This window comes from Maniola hyperantus, unplaced genomic scaffold, assembly GCF_902806685.2.
Source record: "Maniola hyperantus unplaced genomic scaffold, iAphHyp1.2, whole genome shotgun sequence".
Lineage (NCBI taxonomy): Eukaryota > Metazoa > Arthropoda > Insecta > Lepidoptera > Nymphalidae > Maniola > Maniola hyperantus.
This window is the reverse complement of record NW_027189025.1, coordinates 2,271-12,469: the sequence shown is the minus strand read 5'-3', so window position 1 is coordinate 12,469 and position 10,199 is coordinate 2,271. Positions and strand designations below refer to the sequence as shown.

Below are 10,199 nucleotides of genomic sequence, written 5' to 3'. Positions count from 1 at the left end.
AATTATTTCTTCAATACTCTCTCTCTCTCTCTCTCTCTCTCTCTCTCTCTTTGTTTATTAATGTCTGTGGGTTTTCGGTAAGAAACAAATCACGGACAAAACATTGCGCAGTATCAATTTCCCAGTTAGATTATTGCAAGTTGTCAAGTGCCAAGTGGGTGACAGGCAGAGGGTGCATCGGGAAACCTATCTCAGTCACCCCATGGGTACTTCAGACGCCATTGCTTCCCACAGGATTTCTAGCTAGCTATAATATATAAGTGTATATATAAGTAAGTGCACGCGACTTCGTTCGTGTGCAATTGCGTTTTTAAAAATCCCGTGGAAACTCTTTGATTTTCTGGGATGAAAAGTAACCTATGTCACTCTCCAGATCATTAATGATATCCATGCAAAATATCACGTCGATTCGTTGCTCCGTTGCGACGTGATTGAAGGACAAAATAACAAACAAATACACTTTCGCATTTATAATAAGAGTACTCATAAGGGTACTGATATAGCCAAAGCTGAAGTAAATAAACCCAACTTACAATGAATATTGAGCTTCAATTTGCTCTGTATCGTCGTGGTATTGAACTTGGAGTGCTCCGCCCTGCAAGTGAGCACCGTCCCATTGTGCTCCTTCAATGGCGACCATTGCAGAAGCGACAGGGTCTCGTTGCGATCTTCTAAGTCCTGGGAAATATTCCATGTATATTTATTCACATACAATGTTAGCCCTTCTATTTCGTGCTTCTATTAGACTGATTATGCCATCTAGTGTCGCTACTAGATGGCATAAACTACTTGACTGACTGAGACTGGGTCTCGTGATCTAAGCTAGTAAAATATATAAGTACTAGCTACGTCTAAGCTAACTATCTTCTAAGTCCTGGGAAATATTCTATGTATATATATTTTTTTCTTATTTTGTTTATTTGAAAGTAATCAACAGCGTAAATACATAATTATTATTTAAATTTAAATCTAGTTATAACAGAAGGCCAAAAGAGATTACTTAAAATTATAATTAAAACTATTTTTAACAGAATAGATTTAGAATAAATGTAGGTATATACAATAATAAAATTACAACAGTATGTGTGTATGCTTGTGTGTGTGTGTATGCGTGTGTGCTTTTGTGTGTGTGTGTGTGTGTATTTTATTTTTATTTATTCACATACAAGTTAGCCGTTCAATTAGACTGTTTATGCCATCTAGTGGCGCTACTAGATGGCATAAACATTCGCTTCAGTACTGAGTGAACATACATAATATTATCACAAATTTCGTCACTGGCAGCAAGCGAGTCGTAGCTTAGTGGTCAGTGTTTTTTTTTTTTTTTAATGTATGTTTCGCTGGCAATCCTCCGACATGGTTATCGGAGACTTTGTATAGCTTAACACGGCATTTTTTTTTAATATCTTTTTCTTTTTAGATTGTCATGAAACAGGTTCTTTTTTTTGTACTGTGACGTGTGAGTGTCGGACGCGATCCCAGGAGACGCTTATTCGATCCCTGCCGGTCCGCAATTTTGATGTGTATTAAAAATTCGTTACAAATTCCTTGAAGTGTAGGTAAAACAATATAAAAATCCATACTAATATTATAAATGCGAAAGTGTGGCTGTCTGTCTGTCTGTCTGTCTGTCTGCTAGCTTTTCACGGCTCAATTGTTTAACCGATTTTGACGAAATTTGGTACAGAGATAGCTTGCATCCCGGGGAAGGACATAGGCTACTTTTTATCCCGGAAAATCAAGGAGTTCCCACGGGATTAAAAAAAACCTAAATCCACGCGGACGAAGTCGCGGGCATCATCTAGTTATAAAATAAAGTTAGTCCATGACTGCAAGTTCATCTGGTGGTAAGTGATGATACAGTCTAAAATGGAAGTGGGCAACTATACTTTCGTGAGTAAAATTAGAGGTGTAATAGCGGCCTGAGGCAAGTACTCGATGGAAACATCCATTTCACAAGTTAAGCCAAGGGTGAATCGGTAACACACTAGGTGAAATTAATTAAGGGATGTTAACGCTTAGCCGGGTGCTGAGGCTTAGCGGGATCTTCCGGCAAAGTGTTAAATTTCAGGGTTATAAACTTGTAGTTAAAATTCATTGGCGAATTAACTGGGGTCAAATTACTGTAGCACGACTAATTAATTTTCCTTTTAATTTTATGTTGAGAAGTTTCATACAACACTAGCTTATGCTCGCGACTTCATCCGCGTGTCCGCGACCTCTCGCGTATTATGTACTACTATGTAACTACAATTTCGGTACATCTTTTTCTATATATATATAAAAATGAATCGCTGAATGTGTTGCTAATCGCAAATCTCGAGAACAGCTGAACCGATTTCGCTAATTATTTTTTTATAATATTCCTTGAAGTACGAGGATGGTTCTTACGGAGAGAAAAATTTAAAAAAAAATCCTGAAAAAGAATCTACTGTTAGGCGGTAGGAAGTTCGCCGGGGCAGCTAGCGAAAAATAAAAATAAAAAGGTGACAGAATTTGAAATATTGCAATAATATTTTCCCCTTACCTGCTGTTTTGTAATTGAATCTAGCTTTTTGCCACCAAGCCACCACGTGATAATGGCGGGTGGCCTCGCTCCCGTCGATTTACACCACAGCTCGGCCTGTCTGCCCACTGATAACGGTTGCTCTCTTGACAAGATCTCTACGGAGAGCGGCCTCACTGGGGAAAGAAAACAATTGTTAGTATAACGCCTTTTCTTGGTCCTTTGTCTAATAAAATTGGTTGAACGGATATTGATGCTTATGTACGGTTCTATCCTAAACGCGGAATCTTTACATACTATAAAAAAGTCGCTTACCCTCGTCCCTTTGTACAGTAGGTACGAGGCAGAAAATAATGTACATCGGCCTTTAGAATGACATTTCGGCTTTGTAGAGCTTTGTCTGTGTCACTCATACCTATGTATATGACGTTTTGTCGGTCTCAACGACAAAGACAATGGTCTACGAATCCGCTGTCTCCTTCGAAAGGTAGATTTACATTATTTTCTGCCGCGTAGGTACTGTAGGTACGCTTAGATCTTTTAACTGCGCAAGGCAAAGAAGACTAAAACATTTTGTTGCCTGCAACTCGTTTTCACCAGGTTATTATATATACCTTCCTTTTATACCTTCAAATTTATGTTTAAAGTCATACTAGAATTTTATGAGCTTGATAAAACACGATTTCTATTCGTAATAGCTGTCCAATTAGCCAATAGCTGGCTCAACGCCACTTTGCCTTCTTAGCACCTTTATTATATAAAGCGATTGATAGGAAAACCACAATTAATAATATTAACAACTACTCGGCAAAAACAAAAATAATTTCCTACCTCAAGAACCTTAGTCATGTGAGTATTGAAGAACTTTTAAGCGCACACCACATTTCTACGTAAAAATAATATACACAATTACTTACACACACACACACACACACACACACGCACACACACACACGCACATACACACACACACACACACACACACACACACACACACACACACACACATACGCATATACAGACGCCACGTGAATTTTTATTTTTGCTATTTTATTTTACTTATTTATCTTATTTTCTATTTTATATCTTATTATTAAGTAATAGTTAGATACTCAATAATTGTATTGTAAATTAAAAAAGCTTATGTAACAGGGAAGGCACTGGCTCCTATGATACAGTTTATACTTCTTTGGGAACCAGTGGTCAAAGTCTTATGTGTCAAATCTTTTTTGCAAATAACGATATATTTATTATTATTAATTGCTACACGGTTTCAACTTTCAGCCTTGTCAGTTTCCTATTAGCAGTCGAACCGTCGAGCTATATGCTCATAGAAACCGAAAAGTAATACCACTTCCAGCTACAAAGTCGTATGACGTATCACTTACGATGAACAAGTTGATTACTAAAAACTACGGCTGAGTTTGTTGTGGGCTCTTCTCAGACCTGGGCGCGTTTGGAACCCTCGTAGCTTTAGTTTTAAGTTTGCGTAATAATTATCACCACATCTGACCATCAAAAAGAGTTATTAATTACCTATTTTGAATAAATCATTTGACTTTGACTTTGACTTTGACTATTTTCCAAAATAAATGATTATATGCAATTTAAATAAACGAAAATGGAGAGAAAACCCTAGAAACAGTTTATTTAAAATTTGAATTCGCCAACTTCATTCTTTTTAAAACATTGTAATTTTCAAACGTACCTAGTTCTGTGAGAAAATTTAAATTTTTTCCCACTTTACACACAGAGTTGCGAGTTCACTCAGTCGTCTTAATTTTCACAAAAGATCAAAAAGTTCAGCTCAAACCCGGCGTCCGTGAATTCTGTTTTTTAAAACTCTGTAACAGACGTCTTTGTGTTATCTTTTAATAAGCATTCCGTTGATATCATTCGCAGCTTTTTTCCTTTGATTTAATTACAGAGATAAGGAGAATGTTTGACCCCGTGTTTTCTATTTAGCTACATTAAATCGGCGTCTAAAAATATTTAAGGAATTTACTGAAAGATTCAATGACAATATAGTAAGCGGAACGGCTTTGCCACTATACCGGTACTCCTACTCTACAGTGGTTGCCACGGCTGAAACCTCCCACCAGACAAACACGTGGTCTATTTACGTATAATAAGATAAATTACAGGTATTTGATATCAGATAAACAATACAAATTAAATTCAAAGCAACTCTCATATATCCGGATTCACTGAAACAACAAAAGGTTTCCTAGGGTAACAGTTAAAATATTGAGTTACTACAGAGTATATACCTATTTGAATTTATATGTCTGCTTATCGCTTAAAGTGAATGCAAAACAGTAGGCAAAAATGATTTTAAGCTTATTTCGTGTTTAACGACATATTTTAATGTAGATAACGGGTACATACCAACGGGTACGGGTACATCCGGGGACAGCTCGAACTTCATCTCTCGCAACACCGCAGTCCCGTCGTGACCACGACTCGTGCAATTGGGTTGAAATATCGACAAATAAATACTTCAAATGAATCGTGATATGTACCCTATCTACATTAAAGAAGGCAAAAATGTATCGATTTTGTACGAGTCTTATAGGCTGCATTGCATTTTTTTATTTTTATTGAGGCAGACATATTTGCTTGGTTAAGACATTGACTTTTTATTTAGATGGTCCGAGGCTCAAACCCGGCTCTAACTTTTCAGAGTTATGATACCACACGCTCAGTGGTGAAGGAAACCATCATCGTGAGAAAACCTACACGCCTGAGAGATCTCAAAATGTTCTCAAAGCTGTATGAAGTCTACATTTGGCCAGCGTGATGGACTATGGTCTAAACCTTTCTCAGTTTGAGAAGAGACTGTTCTCTGTAATGAGTTGAGATGATGATATTGATAATAATAATACATATTATAATTAACACTTTCCTAATATGACTAAGTTAAAAACATTTATTAAATTGTAAAATCTAATCTGTTTGTTTAACAAATGGATTTAATCAAAATTATGTCTCCTAGAAATAAATAAAAAATATACAGCCCGAATTTTCATCAGCAAAACTAGCAAAGTGGTAAAGAGACTCAGGATGTAGTTCAACTAGAAACTAGTATATGAAATTGAACGTTACATTTCGAATTCTCATGTTTCCAAAACCCGTAATGGCCGGAGAAAAATTGCAAGAACCAATTTCCTTTTACATCATTCGACGAATTTTATAAAAATATATCTGAGACTAGACCGTTTCATGAAAATTTCCTATTTCTCGAGGTACTGTTAGAGAGAGAGCCAGTGTGTGCCAGACCCTCGTTATTTTATAAATTTGAAAGTTCATCTGCGTATTGTCCCTAACACAGGGAGGAACGATCAGCGACTATGAACTTTGGATCATGGAAAGGTGTAAAAACCTTACGTCAAAGTGTAAAGTAATTTTTTTATATTTTCTTCGAAGTAGTATTTTTTTTATTTATTTTTTATTATCCAATCAAAATACATACAAATCAAAAGCTTAAACAAGAAACACTGAAAAAACCACAGAGGTTTGTCATGCATTGCTAGACACTTACACTTGGCAACTCCCTGCAAGACATATTTAATGTATAAAACGGGTACATACCATGATTAAATTTTTGTTGTTATTTGTCGTTAGACCACGAAACAATCTTAAAATCCCTGCAAGACGCCCTTAAAGTTTACAAAATTGTTAAAGTTTAAGGGTGTCTGGCGGAGGTTGCCACGATATTATCTTTTATCTCCCAAAACCACTATGATCTAAACTTCATAGTCACTGGGCGTTCTTCCCTGTGTTGGGGACAATACGCAGTGAAACTTTTATTTTTTATAGAGTAACGAAAGTCTAGCACGCACTGGCTCTTAGTCCATGTAAAGCAAATATTTGCACCGCTGCAATTTTCTCGCCGCCCCGCACAAAAGTTGCACCTGCTATGGCTGTTGTGTAATTTTGCCAAGTAAAACAATTACACTTGGAAACTGGAAGAAATGGAGAATATAGAGCTACTTGTGTGAAATACAATTTAATGCATATTGTAATAAAATAGCGTTACGTAGATGACATTTTGAGTCTCTATATCATTATCTATCTTCTATATATATAAAATTCAAAGTGCTGACTGACTGACTGACATATATTATATCAACGCACAGTCTAAACCGCTGGTCCTAAAGACATGAAATTTGGAGGGTCTATTCTTTGTAAAGAGTAGGTATCCACTAAGAAAGGATTTTTGGAAATTCCACCTCTAAGTGGGTTAAATGGGGGATGGAAATTTGTATGAAAGTTCGTCATTTTTCAAATTATATGTATGAAAATTGGTATTTGGGTTTTCGGTCACAAATGAAGAAATACGTGTTTCAGGATTTTTGGAAAATTCGCCCATAAGGGTGGTAAAATAGGGGGTGAAAGTTTGTATGGAAAAGTTTTAATTATTGATATTATTAACTTGAGATTTGGAAAGTACGTTTTTTCTTGAGGTTAGGTGTCAGCTAAGAAACGGCTATGAGAAAATGCCGCACTTGGCCGCTTTTTATTTTCCATGTGAACTCTATAAGTAGTTTTGAAATAAATTGGACCGTAAATTCGACAGCTATTTTTATTCATTGGATTCCAACGTCTAGACAAAAACAACGGCTTTCCATTTGGCCGTGGCTGGACCACCTCCCGGCCGTATACATTCATTAAGTGCCTAATGCGTCCCAGATTTCGGAGTGGCTCTCTAAAAATGAACCCACTTTTTCATTGTTCGAAATAATCCTAGGTTTTTTAGTTACTATACCTTTTATCTTGATATAAATAGTGGTGTAAAGGTTAAGAAGCGTTTTGATTTAGGGTTTTTGCTTGGCTTTTTTTTTCAAAGTTTGTTGTATTTTTTTCTAATTTGCATACCAGGAAAGGTACGATGCAGCCCTAGTGGAGCTTATAAGATGACGTATTACTATTAATTTGAGAGTAAGTGCAGTTACGCACTCATTCCAACGTCTAGACAAAAACCACGGCTTTTCCATTTGACCGTGGCAGGAACACCTGACCGTATACATTCATTAAGTGCCTAATGCGTCCCAGATTTCGGAGTGCCCCTCTAAAAGTGAACCCGCTTTTTCATTGTTCGGAATAATCCTAGGTTTTTTAGTTACTATACCTTTTATCTTGATATAAATAGTGGTGTAAAGGTTAAGAAGCGTTTTGATTTAGGGTTTTTGCTTGGTTTTTTTTTCAAAGTTTGTTGTATTTTTTTCTAATTTGCATACCAGGAAAGGTACGATGCAGCCCTAGTGGAGCTTATAAGATGACGTATTACTATTAATTTGAGAGTAAGTGCGGTTACGCACTCATTCCAACGTCTAGACAAAAACCACGGCTTTTCCATTTGACCGTGGCAGGAACACCTGACCGTATACATTCATTAAGTGCCTAATGCGTCCCAGATTTCGGAGTGCCCCTCTAAAAGTGAACCCGCTTTTTCATTGTTCGGAATAATCCTAGGTTTTTTAGTTACTATACCTTTTATCTTGATATAAATAGTGGTGTAAAGGTTAAGAAGCGTTTTGATTTAGGGTTTTTGCTTGGTTTTTTTTTTCAAAGTTTGTTGTATTTTTTTCTAATTTGCATACCAGGAAAGGTACGATGCAGCCCTAGTGGAGCTTATAAGATGACGTATTACTATTAATTTGAGAGTAAGTGCAGTTACGCACTCATTCCAACGTCTAGACAAGAACCACGGCTTTTCCATTTGACCGTGGCAGGAACACCTGACCGTATACATTCATTAAGTGCCTAATGCGTCCCAGATTTCGGAGTGCCCCTCTAACAGTGAACCCGCTTTTTCATTGTTCGGAATAATCCTAGGTTTTTTAGTTACTATACCTTTTATCTTGGTATAAATAGTGTTTTAAAGGTTAAAAAGTATTTTGATTTAGAGTTTTGGCTTGGTTTATTTTGACAAAACATCATATAGGTATGAGTGACAGAGACAACGCTCTCTTTACAAAGGCGATATCTCATTGTAAAGGCCGTAGGTACATTACTTTATGCCGCGTACTGTAACTCCTTTGACGACCTCCCTGGCGCAGTTGTGAGCGTTGTGGTCTTAATAGTGGGAGGTCCCGGGTTCGATTCCTGGCAGGGGTTTGGAATTTTATAATTTCTAAATTTCTGGTCTGGTCTGGTGGGAGGCTTCGGCCGTGGCTAGTTACCACCCTACCGGCAAAGCTGTGCCGCCAAGCGATTTAGCGTTCCGGTATGATGCCGTGTAGAAACCAAAGGGGTATGTATGGGTTTAATAAAAACTGCGATACCCCTTCCAGGTTAGCCCGCTATCATCTTAGACTGCATCATCACTTACCACCAGGTAAGATTGCAGTCAAGGGCTAACTTGTATCTGAATTAAAAAATAAAAAAACTAGTTTAAAAAGAAAACTTTTACTTACGATACAAATCAACACGCACTGTAGCACGTTGCGGGGGCGACAACAAGGTGTTGTCGGCTGTACAAGTGTACACGGAGGACAAGTGCGCCCTCGTAGCGTTTGAGATCGAGAGGGTCAACGACCTGCTGCTTCCTGCGGGCTGCAGCTCCCCCGCGCCCAGGGTTGACAGCACCGTGTCGCCTTGCAGCCATTGTACTCGCGGCGTAGGGTTACCTGAATGGAAAAATATAACAAGTGAAAATTTCTGCACACATTTTTAGGGTTCCGTACCTCAAATGGAAACATGGAACCCTTATCGGATCACTTTGAATAAATAAATAAATAAATCATTTATTGTTCCAAAGCGTTGGTACGAGTATAAGAATATTTTTCCGACATATTATCGCGACAAAAGACTTGTTTATAGTATTTAAATTTTAAATACTTATCTAGAATTTATTTCTTAGTAGGTCAGTAGGTAGAAGAATTTATAACAGTTTGTACTAGGTATTTAAACTTTAAATAGTACAAAATCATTATCATTACTTTGTTGTCTGTCTGTCTGTCTATCAAGAAACCTGCAGGGTACTTCCCGTTGACCTAAAATCATGAAATTTGGCAGGAAGTTAGGTCTTATAGCAGACATGTGGGAAAAAATCTGAAATCTGTGAATTTGTGGTTACATCACACAAAAAAAATTAAATTGTGCTCATGAAATAATAATTAGTATTTTCAATTTTCAAAGTAAGATAACTATTTCTAGTGTATCATAATTATGAAAGGGCTTCATTTGTGTATTTTTTTAGATTTTTATTTCTTTTTACGCATAATAGTTTTTGATTTATCGTGCAAAATGTCTAAAAAATACGACTGTTGTACGGAACCCTCGTTGCGCGATCCTGACTCGCACTTGGCCGGGTTTTTTCGACAAAGGTTGTCTGGGAAAGATTGTTTTAGATATAAGACCAAATTTGTGTGCTGCATTTATTAGGTTAAGTTTCTGACTGTCTAAATAAAGGAATGTAATGTTTTCAGGGTTCATGTATGTGAGTTTCTTTATTCCACCATAACTTCTAAATGTCTGAACTATTTTGGATGTGATGATGTATGACAGATCATTTTACAATTTTTTCCTTTCATTTAACTATGATTAAGAATAGCTAAGATAATTTAGATTTCTTTTATTTGATGACGAGCAAACCCTTGACTGATGGTGATTGCTGATCAAGTCTAAAATGGTAGCTAAACTTAAATAGGTGTAGTAGTTCCCATTACCTCACACCTCTAGCCAGTTT

General features: G+C 36.9%; 1 long non-coding RNA gene across 1 annotated transcript; it reads right to left on the bottom strand.

The window, feature by feature from the left end:
* Window positions 1-539: 539 nt before the first annotated feature.
* Window positions 540-9,133, bottom strand: LOC117996036 (uncharacterized). The gene is made up of 3 exons (XR_004675601.2): window positions 8,926-9,133; window positions 2,528-2,682; window positions 540-678 (listed from the first exon to the last, which is right to left on the bottom strand). It is a non-coding gene; the product is annotated as an uncharacterized lncRNA (long non-coding RNA).
* Between the last annotated feature and the right edge of the window lie 1,066 nt (window positions 9,134-10,199).